Source organism: Rattus norvegicus, chromosome 1, assembly GCF_036323735.1.
Source record: "Rattus norvegicus strain BN/NHsdMcwi chromosome 1, GRCr8, whole genome shotgun sequence".
Classification (NCBI taxonomy): domain Eukaryota; kingdom Metazoa; phylum Chordata; class Mammalia; order Rodentia; family Muridae; genus Rattus; species Rattus norvegicus.
Window position 1 is genome coordinate 75,944,328 of NC_086019.1, and position 16,419 is coordinate 75,960,746.

The window sequence follows — 16,419 nt, forward strand, 5'->3', positions numbered from 1 at the left end:
AATCTAGGGTAGCCAGGGAAACCCCATCTCAACAAAACAAAACAAAATGTATTAGGAGAGATTTTATCTGGTTAGTTTGCACAATACAACCTGGGTTTCTACAGTGGCAGTCCGCATAATGGAGAGACTGAGTGACCAGTAGCTTTGCAGTCCGTAAGGCTAGATGCCTCTTCAGGGCTAATCCTGGCCTAGACAGTTCTGAAGAGCAACTGGTCTTCAGTCCACGTTGGAAAGACAAAGGAGCTGATATCTACGAAGGATTGGATGTAGTGACAGCAGTGGTTGGGCAGATAGACTAGAAGAAAGGCTAGACAAACGTGCCAACAAGATAGATAAACTCAACAGCAAGACTTGAGGACAGAGAGGCAGAAAACCAAGCTTGTCCCTGGGACCTCCTCATAGCTGGCCATCACGCCAAGGTGATGGACCTTCCTAATTCAAGTAGCCTGATCAAGACGAGCTCCCACAGTGTGCCTAGCACCTTACCTCTCACCTGACACAGATCCAGTCAAATTGACAGCCAAGATCATCCTTCACAGAAGAATGAGAAGACCGACAGCTCACTACAATTGCAAGTACAGACCCCCAGGTTGTTCTCCAGACCAGAGAAGGCAAAATGCCCATACTACCACACCTTTACCTCCTTTCTACAATCCTGATTTATTAATTTTTTTTGCTACAAAAATTATCCTGAAGAGCGCTCCCTCTCTCTCTCTCTCTCTCTCTCTCTCTCTCTCTCTCTCTCTCTCTCTGTGTGTGTGTGTGTCCTGTGTCTCTGTCTCTCTGTCTGTGTGTTGTGTGTCTCTACATCTCTTTCTGTCTCTCTCTGTCTCTCTATATGTCATGTGTCTCTCTGTCTCTTTTTGTCTGTCTCTCTGTTTCTGTGTCTGTCTGTCTCTGTCTCTGTGTCTCTGTGTCTCTGTGTCTCTCTTGTGCCTTTATCTTTGTCTCGCTCTCTTATTACTTTCTGCTTACTGCAGAATAAAGTGATGGCGCCAGGATGAAGATTTTCTCTGGCTCTCCCTGCATTCCTAGCTTATTCCAATGTCCGGCACACAGTCGATATTTTATGTACACAGTCATGATTCAGTATCCACAGTGGATCTGTTCTAAAACTCCTGAGTATGCTACAACCCACACATACTCAGGCCCTTTATAGAAAAGGGCAGTATTTGCATATATTACCCGTATGGATTATCTCTTACAGTATTTATTTCATGTGTATGTATGGTGTCTGTTGCGGATGCACATGTGCAATGGCACACTTGTGGTCAAAGGATGATATTCAGGAGTCTCTTCTTCCACCTCATGAGCCCTGGGGAAGGAACTCAGTTCATCAGGCTTGGAAGCAAGTGCCTTGACTTACCAAGACGTCTCTTCAACCTCACATATACATTTTAGTCAACTTTAGATTAACTCTAGTACCTAATACCATGTAAATCCTATGTAGTAGTAATTACACTGTTGTAGGAAGTTCTGACCCTTCAAAAGTACCTATGTCTTTTCATTCAGGATGACATTTTGTTTCTAATTTTGTTTTGAGACAGGGTCTCACTGTGTAGTCCTAACTGGTCTTGAACTTGTTATGTAGACCAGGCTGGCTTTGAACTCACAGAGATCTGCTTGTTTCTGCCTCCCAAGTGTTGGGGCTAAAGGTGTATACTACCATACCAAGCTTCTGAATTTGTTTTCCATGCAAATCTTGTTGCATCTGTGGAGATGGACTCTACGGCTTGACAGGTAAATGGTCTGGGGAAGAGAGAGGGTGTGCATGTGCAGGGCACAGCATCAAAGAGAGGTGGCTGGGTAAGGCGCGGAAAGTGGAGGTCCAGAATTCAGAATTCAAGCAGAAGGAGGCTTCTTCATCTACACCCAGAGTCCCCATGAAGCGGGAAGAGAAATCCAGGCTGGTGTAGCTTACTGGGTAAGGAACTTGCCCCTGTGTTCTCAGAAGTATGGAAGAACAAAGCAAACATCTTCACCTCAGATGTGCATGATTCCCCGAGAGGCGCATGCACATTATACAATTTAGAAAACCCAGCATGTCCATAAAGACATTTTCAATATTTATGTGTGTGCATGTATGTGTGCATGCTTGCAAACGCCATGGCATAGGCACGGAAGACACAGGACAGCTTCTAGGTGTTAGTTTTCCCCTTCCACCATGTGGGTCCTAAGATCTTACTCAGGTCAGCAGGTTCGGTGGTGCCCTCATCAAGGGAGCCATCTTGCCCCCTCTCCTCATTTTTCTTTCTTTCTTTCTTTCTTTTGGGAAACTCTCAAGTAGCTCAGGCTGGCTTCCGATATGCTATATGGCTGAAGATGACTGTGAACTCCTGATCACCTGCTTCTGCTTGGCTGGTGTTCAGGTCACAGGTGCATGCTACCGTTCATGGTTTGTGTAGTGTTAGGATTGAACCCAGGTCTTCATGCCTGTTTCCACAGTATTATTGATTCTCACGTGTGGTTTTGTGTGGCCGCCTCGACGGAGAAGCAAGCATCTTTATTGAAGCATTATGCAATTTCCTTTCATCTGTATTGTGCTCCTGTGACAGTATCAGCAGCAAAGAATAAATGCAAAATTATTATGTTAATTTAACCAGGCCAGAGTGATGGCTTGGCTACCGAAGGTATTTGCCACCAAGGCTGAAGGACTGAGTTTGATCGCTATAACCCACATGGTAGAAGGAGAAAACTGGCTCAAACAAGTTGCCTTCTGACTTCTATATGCTTGCATTAAACATATACATATTTATAATATACACTAATATCACTATCTACACCAGGTACAGTGGCGCATTACTGTAATCCTAGAACATGGAAAAAGCCGGAGCAGGAAGATCGTCATGCATTTGAGGTCAGTCTGGACTGTAAAGCAAGATCCCGTCTCAGTAACAAGAACTGACTTAGTTTGTTAGTCGCTCATAGTCTTTGAGTATGGAGGACAGATAAATGGCTTACTTGTGAATAAATAAAAAGAAGAACAAATAGCATTTATGTTGCTGGTTCTTTGGGACAGCTTCTGCCTGGGATGGCAGAGACCCACACAGACCTGTACTCTCCTCCCTGCCTTCTGCAGAGGCCTTGTCTGGTGATGCATTTTAATTACATAAAAGTCTAAGGGCTGGAGTTTCAGGCTCTGTCTCCTACTGATCTCTCATCTGGCCATATCTGTTTCTATGGAAACCACAGCAGATAGAGAAGAGGAGGTGGCTGCCACAAGACCAGGGAGAGAGGCAGAACCTAGAGTATTATAGGTTCTGGACTCAGGCACACGTGTGTGTGTGTGTGTGTGTGTATGTGTGTCTGTCTCTCTCTGTGTGTATGTGTGTGTATGTGTCTGTGTGTGTGTATGTGTGTCTGTCTCTCTCTGTGTGTATGTGTGTGTGTGTGTGTCTGTGTGTCTGTCTGTCTCTCTGTGTATGTGTGTGTTTGTGTGTGTGTCTGTGTGTGTCTGTCTGTCTGTGTGTGTATGTCTCTCTCTCTGTGTATGTGTGTGTTTGTGTGTGTGTCTGTGTGTGTGTCTGTCTGTCTGTCTGTGTGTGTCTCTCTCTGTGTATGTGTGTGTTTGTGTGTTTGTGTGTGTGTGTGTGTGTGTGTGTGTGTGTGTGTGTGTAGGCTCAAACTGCCAGCAGCTTGGATTCACAGTGGCGATTCTGCAAAGGTTTGGGAGTACTAAAACAAGGGTCCATTGACCAGTGGCTTGTGTCCCTCTGAACTTCTCATCTATATGGAAAAAGGCTCAAGGTCTGTGAGGCGTTGGAAGAACCCAAATAAAGATGTCTAGCACATGGCTGCAGCCTGGTTTGTTATGGTAGCCTCTAACCTGTCCCCACCCAGAATCACCATGGAAGCTGCTGCTTGCTAAATCCCAGGTTACACCGCAGTAGCATGTGCCTGGGGCCAGTAAGAGGGCTCAGCACATAAAAGCACGTGCCACCAAGCCCGGCAGCCAGAGTTCAATCCCCAGAACCCACAGAGTGGAAGAAGAGAACTGACTTCTCCAAGTTGTCCCTTGAGTTCCACAGGTATATATTATGTGTGGACACACACACACACACACACACACACACACACACACACACTGTATTTTTTAAGAAAAAAAATGTTGTGCTCTTAGAGCCTACCATGTCTATTTCATACCAGTCATGTTCCCATCCCATTTTCCTTAAATTACTAGACTGTGCCTGAACCCATGTTTCATTTTTTGTATAGGGTACCTCTAAGTTCCGCCCCACAGTTACCTTGCTTACACTTACAAGTGAATTTCTATGTGCATACGGAGGCTATCTTACTCAGCTAAACAACGTGTGGCATATAGTAGGCCTTCAATATAGACAGCCTTGATGGAAGGAAAAACGGAAGGGGGTGGGGAGGATTGGAGCTGCTGCAGAGCGAGCTATGAGCTTAAAGTTGTTACACTGTGGAGCAAGCTGCCAGTAGAGGGAGCCCGCGATCATTCTTCAGTCACAGAATGGATGGGCAGAGACAGAGAAGCAAAGAACTTCATGGCTGAAAATTCTGTCCCTTTCTGGCGGGAGAGGAGCCGGTGTTGGGAGAAAGGGGGGAGCCACGGGATCTAATCTCTTGTGTGATGTGTCTGCTTTTCTTGGGGAGACCATAGTAAAGGTTTCCACACTTGCAGACTTGAGTGTAAACCTCTTTTCCCTCTACCCAGGTCCTCCACCTTCCTGACTCAAGCTGTCTGCCGTTTATACGTGGTTTGGAATGCCATACAATCTCCATGGGTCTCTAGTGACACTCAGTGACAATGACAACCAGAGCTACCTTGCTTTGACATAAGTCTGAACTGCTTGTTGTCAACTGGGGCTCCCTTCCACACTCAGAATAAAGTCCAAGCTGCTAAGGCCTTGGGTATACCTCTAAACCCTGCCTTTATCAAGCTACATGCTCCGTTCGTTCCCAGCTTCTCAGCCTTCCCCTGACTCTGGGGTTACTAAAGCCCAGGTGAGTGTTTCAGAATCTCACATACTGAAGACCCAATGCCTGTGCCTCCTGGTGCTTTGGAAGGGGGGTATTTATTCACTTAATCAGTTAAAAACGTCCACATTTATTTATTTGTGTATATGAAAATGCTGGAGCCCATACGTGCCTTGGTGCACATTCGAAAGTCAGAGGACAGTTTGAGGGAGTGGTTCTTTTCTTCCACACATGGGTGCCGGGGGTCGAACTCAGGAAGCTTAGTGCAAGTGCCTATCTTTTTTTTTTTTTTTTTTTTTGGTTCTTTTTTTTCGGAGCTGGGGACCGAACCCAGGGCCTTGCGCTTCCTAGGTAAGCACTCTACCACTGAGCTAAATCCCCAGCCCCGCAAGTGCCTATCTTTTTGGCCCACATTTCTTCTCAAGACAGGATCTTGTTATGTAGTCTGGTATGGCCTTGACATCACAGCAATTCTCTTGCTTCAAACTCCTGAGGGTTGGAATGACAGGCATGACCACCATTGTTGTCACGCGCAGCTATAAACAGCCGTCCTTTTATTTTTGCTATGCAGGAGACAGAGCCTAGGGCCTCCCTTACTGGTGGATTCCAGACATTCTGTGTCTCCAACCCTGGAGACAGGGTCTTTAAAACAAACAAACATACATTTATTTATTTATCTATTTGTGTGTGTGTGTGTGTGTGTGTGTGTGTGTGTGTGTATTGCTTCATGAATGACACAGTGTGAATGTGGAGGTCAGAAGTCAGCTTACAGGGGTTAGCCCTCTCCTAACATATGGGTCCTAGGTCGCTGAACTTGGGTCATCAAACTTGGCAGCAAGAGGCTTGCTTGCCCGCTGAGCCATCTTGGCAGCCCTGAAATAGAGTCATGATGGACATGATTAAGGCAAAATGAGAGGGCTGGTCGTCCATGTTTATAGCAACATTATTCACAAATAACCAAATTACAAGACTAATTTGGATGCCCATCAACAGATGAAAGGGTAGAGAGAGCGTAACACTCGGCAGCGTGTGCCTGCACCCCGCTCCCCTGCTCTCCCCAGCCCCCCTGCTGTGGCACATTATTCGAGCATAAAGCCATACAAAATTATGTCATTTGCAGGAAAATAGATGGAGATCATTATGTTAAACAAATAGGCCCCAGTCAGAAAGACAGGTATTATATATTCTGTCTCAGATGTGGAATCTAAATCTCATCATATTTATGACATGAGAACAGACGGGACAATGGAGGGAGGAAAGAGACCGCCAGGAGGGGTGAGAAGGGACTGGGGACTGTGTGGAGAATCATGAGCAGCAAACAATGACCCACATATGGAAATGTGGAGAAACCTGCTCTCTTTTGTGGTGTTGTGTTGAGACAGGGTTTCTCTGTAGTCCTGGCTGCTGGGAAACTTACTCTGGAGACGGGGCTGGCCTGGAACTTAGAGAGCCACCTCCCTATGCCTCCCGAGTGCTGGGACTAAAGGTTTACACCACCACCAATTGGCTGATACCTATTTTTTTTTAATCTAACTTTTTTTTTCTTGAGATATGATCTCATTTTGTAGACTGTCCTGAGCTGCATAATCCAAACTGCCCCTGAGCCTGTAATCACCTTTTCTGCTTCACCATCCTGAGTTCAGAAAACACCAGGCAGGAGTCATGACTTGAAATTTATTATTTCCTATGTCAAGTTAAAACCGAAAATCGAGAGCTGGAGTTATGGCTCCGTGGCTAAGGGTGCTTGCTACTCTCACAGAAAACCCAAGTGTAGTTCCCAGCATTCAGGTCAACGGTTCAAAAGAACCTGAAACTCCAGCTCTAAGAGATCTGGAACCATTACTATGCCTTTTTCCAGGTTGGGAAACTGAGGCACAGATTTTAAAACACTAGTTTTTTTCAGGGCTGGAGAGATGCCCCCGTCAGTAGAGCATTTGCCTTGCATGTGTAGGACCTGAGTTTGATCCCTGAACGTAGACTGCCCAGAGACCCCACTATGTAGACCAACGATGACCTTGAACTCTGAATCTTTTTGTCACTGTTTCCCCAGTATTGAGATTATAGGTGTCCTAGTTTTCACGGTGCTGAGGATTGACCCTGGGGTCCTACCCCACTTCTACTTTTCCTTCCCAGTTTCAAATGTTTTCTTTTTCATTTAAACACACGGAGTTTGTGTAGCATTGCCTGAAAGAGCGTGGATGTAAAACAATCTACTGGAGCCCGTGCAGTCTCTCAGAGGTTCACATCCCCGAAAAAACTGACTTTCTCTCCCTTAGCAGTCATCAACTGCCAATGGCTTGTTAGCTAGGAACCATATTTATTTATTTATTTATTTATTTATTTATTTATTTATTTATTTATTTATTTATTTATTTTTACGTTGATTTATTTAGTGTGTGTATGGGGAGGGTGTGTGTATGCAGGTGTCAGAGGACAACTTGTAGCAGTTGGTTCTCTCTAGTGCCTTTACCACTTATCCACCTTACCAGCCTGAATAGTTTTCTTCCTTCCTTCCTTCCTTCCTTCCTTCCTTCCTTCCTTCCTTCCTCCCTCCCTCCCTTTCTCTCTCTCTCTCTCTCTCTCTCTTTCTCTCTCTCTCTTTCTTTCTTTATTCTCCCTCCTTTCTTCCTTCTTTGTACTACTTTTATTTTTGGAGGTGGTGCCTTTCACCGAGGCTGATGGATTTGACTAAGCTGGCCAGCCATTGAGTATCAGGCCATCGAGCCTGTCTCTGTCCCCTCAGTGCTGGGGTTCTAGGCAAGAGCCACCATGCCAGACTTGTATGTGAGTTTTGAGGATCCAAACTCAGTTTTGAGGATCCAAACTCAGATCCTCATACTTGGACAGCAGGTACCTTACCTACTGAATGAGCTGTTGCTCCAGCCCTCCGTTTCTTTGAACTCTAAACATCCAGTGCAGCTCTTGGCCTCGAAGGGTCCCAGAACTAGATCAGAGGCTAATGAATGAGCAGTAGCCAGACGCTCAGAGTGTAGCCATAGTGTCTGATACAAAAAACAAAACAAAACAAAACAAAAACAAAAACAAAAACAAAAAATAGGCTCCAGTCATTAGCAGTGATGACTACTTTCTGAATGTGAACTGCCTGGGTTCAAACACCAACTCTATATAAGAGCTTTTTATCTTTAAGGGATGGATGTTATATTTGTGAATAAAATTGGGTCCTGTCCTTGAGGCCCGCTGTCTCATCAGGCCTAGCCAAATTGACAAGTTTCGGGTTCAGTGACAGTGACCCTGTTTATCCCTGCACACACACACACACACACACACACACACACACACACACACACACATGAGAGAGAGAGAGAGAAGAGAGAGAGAGAGAAGAGAGAGAGAGAGAAGAGAGAGAATAAAATCAATGTGGGGTTCACGATGGTTTAGATCACTGTTATTAAGACACACAGCTTATCACCGTCTATGAGGAAGATGCAGTTGGCTATTCAGTCCTCAGACTTCAATGGCAACGTCCTCCACCTCACACATCAAGACCAAAGTCATCTTTCTAAACCATGGACACAACCACCTTGTTCTATTTTTTTTAATTAAAATTAAATTTTTTTCATTTTATGTGTGGATGGGTGACCTGTCGCCATGTGTGTCTGTGTGCCACGCATGTGCCTGGTGCTCATAGAGGTTGGAAGAGGGTCCCTTGGACTGAAGTGACAAGTAGCCGGTGCTGGGAAAGTGGGCCCGGGTTCTCTGGAAGAGCAGCCAATGCTCTCAGCTACTGAGTCACTGTGGTGACTGCACAGTGGTCAGAGGATTCTTCAGAGTAAATTCCCTCTTTCTGCTCACCATAAAAGTCCTGGAGATATAATTCAGATCATCAGGCGTGGTGGCTTTTACTGCCGAGCCACTTTTCCAGCTCTATTTTGCTTTTTATTTATTGATTCTGTTTTTGTATGTTTATGTACTGTGTGTGTGTGTGTGTGTGTGTGTGTGTTCGTGTCTGTCCGTCTGTCTGTGAATGCACATGTTCCATGGCATTCATGAAGAGATCAGAGGACACTTTTGTTTTGTCTTTAATATATATTCTTCCTATCCTTGGGGGAGGGGGGGTTGTACAACATGTTTTGATCATATCGCCTTCACCTCTAACTCCTCCCAGATTCAGCCTCCTTCCCTGGCCACCCAACTTTATGTCTTTTTGTTCTTTTAAAGTCTATCAAGTCCATTTTGCACTGCCCAGATATTCTGAGAGAGGGGAGATAGGCATGGAGTCCCACCCGTGACTGAAGAGTTATTGGTAATTAATAGTTGCTGGGAGAGGAGGGGCCAGGTTTCTCTAAGAGTGTAGCCCTGGTAAGTCCACCACATTCCGGTGGAAGGCCACAAAGGGCCTCGAAATTTTGAGGAGTCAGTTCTCTCCTACTGTGGACCTCGGGGATCAAACTCAGGTCATAGGCTTGCACGGCAAGCATTTTTACTTCGGAGCCATCTTGCTGGGCCATATTCCCTGATTATAAACCCCTCACTGTCTTCTAGAAAGAAAGTTGAAAGATGTAAATCTCGATACATTCCCATCACACCCGGGGCTATGAATGCTTATCAGCTTCGTGCAAAGAAAATGAAATATTGATAAACTTGTGATTACATCTCGGGCTCCTGCGGCTGCAGGCTTCCTCCCGCGAGGAGTAGTGCTTGTGGATATATCTTCCTTTGGGGAAGTGTTTTTATTACATAGTAATTGTGGGTGATGACTGTGACAGCTCAGAAGTCACCAGACGTACATTCTGAGCAGGCTGCCGAGAGGAATCTTCACACAGCAATTCCCAAACCAGCATTTGTTGATTATGAGCGCAGCCTACGTGTAATTGGTTTTTTTGTACTCCGTCTCTTTGGGTATATCCAGAGCTGTCAACGTTGTGATTTCTCTGGAGACACAGACAACAAACATGTTCCTCATCTTTTGAAACAAACAAGTTTCTATAGTGCAAACCGTGGAGATCACGTTTCCCAGGGGCGGACATACCTAAACCATTTGTCACTGGATCAGTTTTCCCTACAGCTAATCCCCCCTCAACAGCTGTGTTGGCCGCTGCGGTATGTCAAACTGCTCCTGACCCGCCTGGGGCCTCTGCTGGCAAGCAGGCAGCAGGGGACAGAGCTGACCGCCCTGCCCAGCGGCAGCAGCTGCAGACCTGTTGGTGACAGGAAAGCTGTTGATCGATCATCGCGGTCACGGGTAAAGTTGGTCACCCGTGAAGGCAGCAGCTCCCACCTTCATAGAGCAAAGTCTGAGAAGCCCCTTTGACGGAAAGGAGGGGAGGGAGCTGGGCCCAGGGAGAAGATTGCCTGAGACACCCCGGCTGCCTGCCAGCTTTCCTGCAGCAAAAGATCCCACCCACCACGGTGGGTTTAGGACATAGGCACAGGTTTGCCTGAAGTCAGAGATGGAGTCTCCCGCTGACGTTCTGTGGGCAGAGAACGCTGGGGCTTCAACTACAATTAGAGGAACGGGACGTATTTTACTGAGACACGACGGAAGCAAATAAACACGAAATCCAAGGTCCACAGGATTCGGTATCAAGAACGGCTCCGGGGCCTTCTTTTTTTTATTGTTATTTTTAAGTTTGTGAACAACAAAACGATAGATTTCATTACAGCATTTTAATACATATGTCTTTGTACTTGGCTTGTACTCACTCTCCGGTTACCCTTCCTGCCTGCCTTAGCCCTCTTCAGCCAGTACTATGTTCTCCTCATATTATGCGCACGCATACACACACACACACACACACACACACACACACACAAACACACACAAACACATATACACACAGTATTGTGTAGGAGTTCCCTCCAAGGAGAAAACCTTCCATCTTGGACGGAAATACCTTAAGACATCAAATGTTCAAGGGGAAGGAAAAAATTCTACCTTGTGGGAAGCTTGTTCAGCCCAGGAAAGAAGCAACAAAAGGGCGTTAAGAAGTCACTGAAAATGTCTACGATTCACTAGACCCCGCCCCCCCCCAAGCATGTATGAGCAGTAAGGACTGAAGAGAGACACTCTCAGGCCAGCTGAGCTGCCTGAGGAAGCAGAGACTAGTGGAGCTACCCAGAAAGGACACTGCCTAATCGGCGGAGCTGCCCTCAGGCTGTGCGGTGAGCGCCAGACTCCCAGCTTCGGTGAGCCGACATCACCCTGGAGTGGGTTTAGAGGATGAAGCGGTCTTTGAGTCAATTCTGCTTCTATAACTAACTCCTCACACACACTCCTGTGAGTAGCCCCAATGTAACTCACTGATCCACCAAAGGGGACTTTGGTGGTAACCCTAATTTGTTCTGACCTTGGCTCCCTATCTGTGGTAAGCAGACATTTGTCACAGCTCCCCAGGAACAGTGTCACACAACACATATACACATACATATACCTACATATATATATACACATATACTGATGCACAAACATACACATACACATATGCACATGTGTACACATACACATACACACATAAATATACATACACATACACCCAAGCATAAACAAGCACATGTACAGATACATATACGTATGCATATACATATATATAGATAGATGTAAACCCAGGTTTATACTCATATATCCAGATGCGTATGTATACATACACATATATATATGCATATATACATCCATACACATACAGGCACATATACACATATATACATACATAAATACACACATACACACATGTAAATATATATGTAAACTCACACATATACACATATAGATACATGTATACATATATATACATAAGTACATACACACATATACACACATAAATATCCATGTAGACACACAAGTACTCACATATACACATAAAAGTACATACACATGCAAATATGCATATACACAATGACACATACACGTACATATACATACACATACAAGCACATATGCATATATATTTAAATCTAGATTCCTGCAGCCTATAAGGACAGCTCTGCCAGCAGCCTCTCCCAGATGGCCTTAGTCTCCAGTCACTCAGTCACCATGAGGGAGAAATTCTTCAGTAAGTCTTGTTCTTTGACGTTGGCAAGCGATTCAACCCAGCTGTTGGGGGTCTCCCTTCCTCTGTTCAGATAGGGGTAGGGATGGCGCCTCCTCCCCAGGTCTTCTGCAGGTTGTGTGTCGGTCATGTAACAGAGCTGTGGATTTCAGAGGGAGAGAGGGAGTGTGAGTGTGTGTGAGTAGGGAGGCAGACTCTAGTCCAGTGGTGTGGCTGGCCCTGTGTCTGTGGAATGGCTGTAGTCTGTCATCCCACGTTCTCTGGTGGCAGAAAGCTTGAACAGCCTGAGGAAGGCTCCATGCTGCCAGAAGTTGTTAGTGTGTTCGTTTTGTCCTCTTCCTCAAAATTTGGATATGGGGGGGTTGGACCCCAAAATGATGTCTGTGGAGAGAGTTCTTTTGAGGACTCAAGTTTAAGGAGGTCAGAGGGTGGGCCCCACTGGGGCTTTCCTTCTAAGGACAGGAAAAGATACTTTTTAAAAGATTTATATACATTAAATTCTCTCTCTCCTCTCCGTTGTCTGTCTTCCTGTGTGTGTGTCTGTGTGTCAGAATGTGCATGTGTGTATAGCCTTGGAGATAGAAGAGGCTTTTAAATTCCCTGAACCTGGAGCTCCAGGTAGTTATGAAGGGCCTGATGTGGGTACTGGGAACTGAGCCTAGGTCCTATGATGTGGGTACTGGGAACTGAGCCTAGGTCCTCTGCAAGAGGCTACTGAGCCGCCATCTCTCCAGCCCCTCTCCCCACAGATCAATTCTGGACTTTCCTGGATTCCCTTTTCTCCTTTCTCCCCTTCCCTCCATTTTCTTCCTTCCAGCAAGTGAGTAAGCCTGGAAGAAAGTCTTCACCAGGAACCGAAGTCTACAGGCACCTCTAGTGTCCAATTTCTGCTTCCAGCATTGGGCGGGCAGTGGGGGTTAAAAAAAGCTTCTGCTGTTCACGTCACCCACTCTGTGCCATTTTGTTATGGAACTCTGGGCTGATGAATGAGGGGACTCAGACTTCTCCTTGTCTCACGGTTGTGTTTCCTGCTGGGTGGCTTCTACACCCTGTCTGAGAGCTATTTGAGATCAGAGAGCACGTCCCTCTTGTAGCTAGTGGAAGAGAAACAGGAGAAAGATTGTTTTTCTTCCTCCCGTTCCCCTTCTGCTCCCCCCCATTCTCACACACACACACACACACACACACACACACACACACACTCTCTCTCTCTCTCTCTCTCTCTCTCTCTTACTCCTCCAGACTGAGGTTAGTGAGTGGTCTTGTCTGGAATGCGAATAGTTTATCAATATATGCCTTGAAATAAGAGCTCGGATACTCGTGGAGACAGGATGTGAGACGCACATTCCATGCAGGCTGCCGTTAGAATAAAGCGTTCTTATCTTGAGAGTTTGAGTGAAGATTCCTTCTGATGGTAGACCCCCAAAGTCACTGCCGATAAATCCTTAAGTGCTTGTTTTTCAAAGTTCAAAGTTGGGTATTTTACAATAAAACAGTCACATGTGGGGGAGGGGAGAAGCCTGTGAAGTTTGCCCTGAGGGGGTGGAAGTCATAGATAGCAGGGCTGAAGAGATGATAAGCCTATCAATCATCCTGACTGGCAATCAAGAAGATAAGCCAATCGGGTCATGTGGTTTTTGGGGGTTTTTTTTGTTTTGTTTTGTTTTGTTTTGTTTTTTTCCTCAGTAGGATGAGTCTTTGAAGTTCTGGGGTGTGTTTGAAATCGAGCAAACATCTGATTTTCCTTTTCATTCTCCTATTCTTTCTTTTGAGATTTATTTTTGTTTCTGTGAGGATGAGCAAACATATCCCACAGTGCTCCAGTGATGCCAGAGGGTAGCTCTCAGGAGTCAGGATTCTGCTTCCACGATCCTGAGGCTGGAACCTCTGTTGTCATTCGCTGAGCTGTAGGCAGCCCCTCCGGGTGGGTTTCCCACCTGTCTTCCTCATGTAGGAATTCTGGGGCTACATGAGTAGCTACCACATTTGGCCTTTTCACATGAGTTCTGGGAACTCCGTTGGGTTGTTAGGATAGCATGCAGGTGCCTTTAATTACTGAGTCATTCTGTTGACCCTCTGTCTTTTTCCTATTACTTTAAATATTTTATTTTACTTTTATTTGTGTGCGTATGTATTATGTATGTATGTGTATATGTATGTATGTGTATGTGTGTATATGCTTGTATGTGTGCTTGTGTGTGTATGTATGTATGTATGTATGTATGTATGTATGTATCTATCTATCTATCTATCTATCTATCTATCTATCTATCTATCTATCTATATGTGAGTACAGTGCCTGTGGAAGCTAGAGGAGTCAGATTCCCTGGAGCTGGAGTTCAGCCAGTTGTGAGCATCCTGATTGTGAGTATTGGGAACCAAGCTTGAGTCTTCTACAAGAGCAGTAGCTGCTCTTACCTGGTGAGCCATCTCTCTAGCCTTTCCCCTTTAAATAGACTTCAAAACACAAATTTTCTCCGTTCTTCCCTTTTCTTTGTTTGTTTGTTTGTTTTTCTTTTCTTTTCTTTTCTTTTTTAGAGACAATGAAGACTTTTGTCTTCCAGGGTGTCCTGGGACTCCCTATGTAGCCAAGGATAATTCTTCTGTTTCTACCACCCGAGTGCTTACAGGCTTGTGGTACCATGCCTGGTTTTACAGAGACTGGACCCAGGGCTTGCTGTGAGTGATTATATAGGATTTGTGGGCTTCATGCTATACAGGCCATCTACCGACTGATCCCAATTCCCGACCCCAGAATTGTGTGTGTGTGTGTGTGTGTGTGTGTGTGTGTGTGTGTGTGTGTGTGTAAGATTTTATTTACATCTATGAGTGTTTTGCCTGTATGTATGTCTGTGCACCATATGAGTACCTGGTGCCTGCAGAAGGCGGAAGAGGGCATTGGGTTCCCTGGAACTGGAGTTACAGGTGGTTATTGTTGGTCCTGGGAACTGAACTTGGGTCCTCTGGAAAAGCAGCCAGAGTTTTAACCACTGAGCTATCTCTCCAGCCTCTACAACTGGACTTCAATATACTATTTTGCCCTTGTGTATCTGTTGATCTAAAGCTTTAGATTAGAGCAGTTTAAAGTTTTGATATTGCAAATGTTCATGGGAAGCCATCATGATCCACTTTAGAGGAAGGCAAGAGACAGGAGAGGGCAAGGCAACAAGAACCGATGTGAGCTTCAACTTGATCTCCAGCAAGAGTGCAGACACCTGGCAATATCTGGAGACAGGTTTGGTTTGCCACACAAGAGAAATCTGTGGGCTAAATGGATGGCTCTGTGGATAAAGGGGCTTGTTCTCAAGCCTGATGATGAGTTCTGTACCTTGACCCACATGGGGGAAGAAGAAAACTGACTGATGTCCCCTGTCTTACATGCATGTGGGTATAAACACACACACAGTAAATGAACATAACAAAAAATAACAACTTTACTGGTATGTGGTGAGTAGAGACTGAAAATTCTAAATAGCCTAAGAAAGGATCTTCCTCCCAGAAATCCCATACACTCACAAAGCAAAGCAAAGAATTCTCCAGTGCTGAATGTCCACAGTGCAAGACAAGAGAGCCCCTGGACCAGATGGCATCACCTGCTGAGGATCCAGTTGAAGCTCTCTTCTGTTGTAAAAGTAAAGAGAAGGACATGATGTTATTTGTGATAAAATGGATGGGTGGGGCTGGAGAACTGGCTCAGTGGTTAAGGACACTCGTTGGACCTTGGTTTGGCTCCCGGCATCTACCTGGCGGCTCACAACCATCTGTAACTCAAGTTCCAGGGGACCCAACACCCTCTCCTGACCTCTGGTACCAGGCATGAATATGGTACATAGACATGTATGCAGGCAAAATGTCCATAGGTACTAAATTAAAATAAATAAATCATTTTAAAAGAAAGAAACAGAAAATTGTAAGTTGCCATACTGCTTAGGAATAAACCAGACTCACAAAGACAAAGATTGCATATTTTCTCTCATATGTAGATAAGTATTCTCTCTCTCTCTCTCTCTCTCTCTCTCTCACACACACACTCTCTCTCTCTCTCTCTCTCTCTCTCTCTCACATGTGCTTGCATACACATGCAGGTATATGAAAGTAGTCTGGGGATGAAAGCAATCTGCTTTTTAAAATTGTATCAATTCCTCAACTAAAGGGATCATAGTGGGAAAGGGGGAAGGAAAGATTCTGTTCCAGAAGAGCAGGAAAATTTCTGTAGATTTTGAATTCTAGAAATGTCAGAGGCTACTCCCGTGAAGTCTCAACAAGATGGCTGCTAAATAAGACCTGGACAACGATGACTCCAATGGACATGCTAACACGGAGGGGCCAAAGCTTGCAAGACATCAGAGACAAAGAACTATGTGCAACTGCAGAATGCTGAAAGCAGGAGAACTAGTCTTTCCCAAGGAAGAGCACCCTTCTTGTCTACCCAATACCACTTTGTCAGCCCGGAGACAATGTATAAAGTAGT

At 45.2% G+C, this 16,419-nt stretch overlaps 1 protein-coding gene across 1 annotated transcript in view; it reads right to left on the minus strand.

Moving 5' to 3' along the window:
* The window catches only part of Usp29 (ubiquitin specific peptidase 29), a 52,566-nt gene extending 36,997 nt beyond the window's left edge, over positions 1-15,569 (minus strand). The window contains exon 1 of the mRNA NM_001108465.1: positions 15,465-15,569. The gene's annotated coding sequence lies outside the window, so the exon portion shown is untranslated. The remainder of the gene's footprint in view (positions 1-15,464) is intronic.
* Positions 15,570-16,419: the final 850 nt, after the last annotated feature.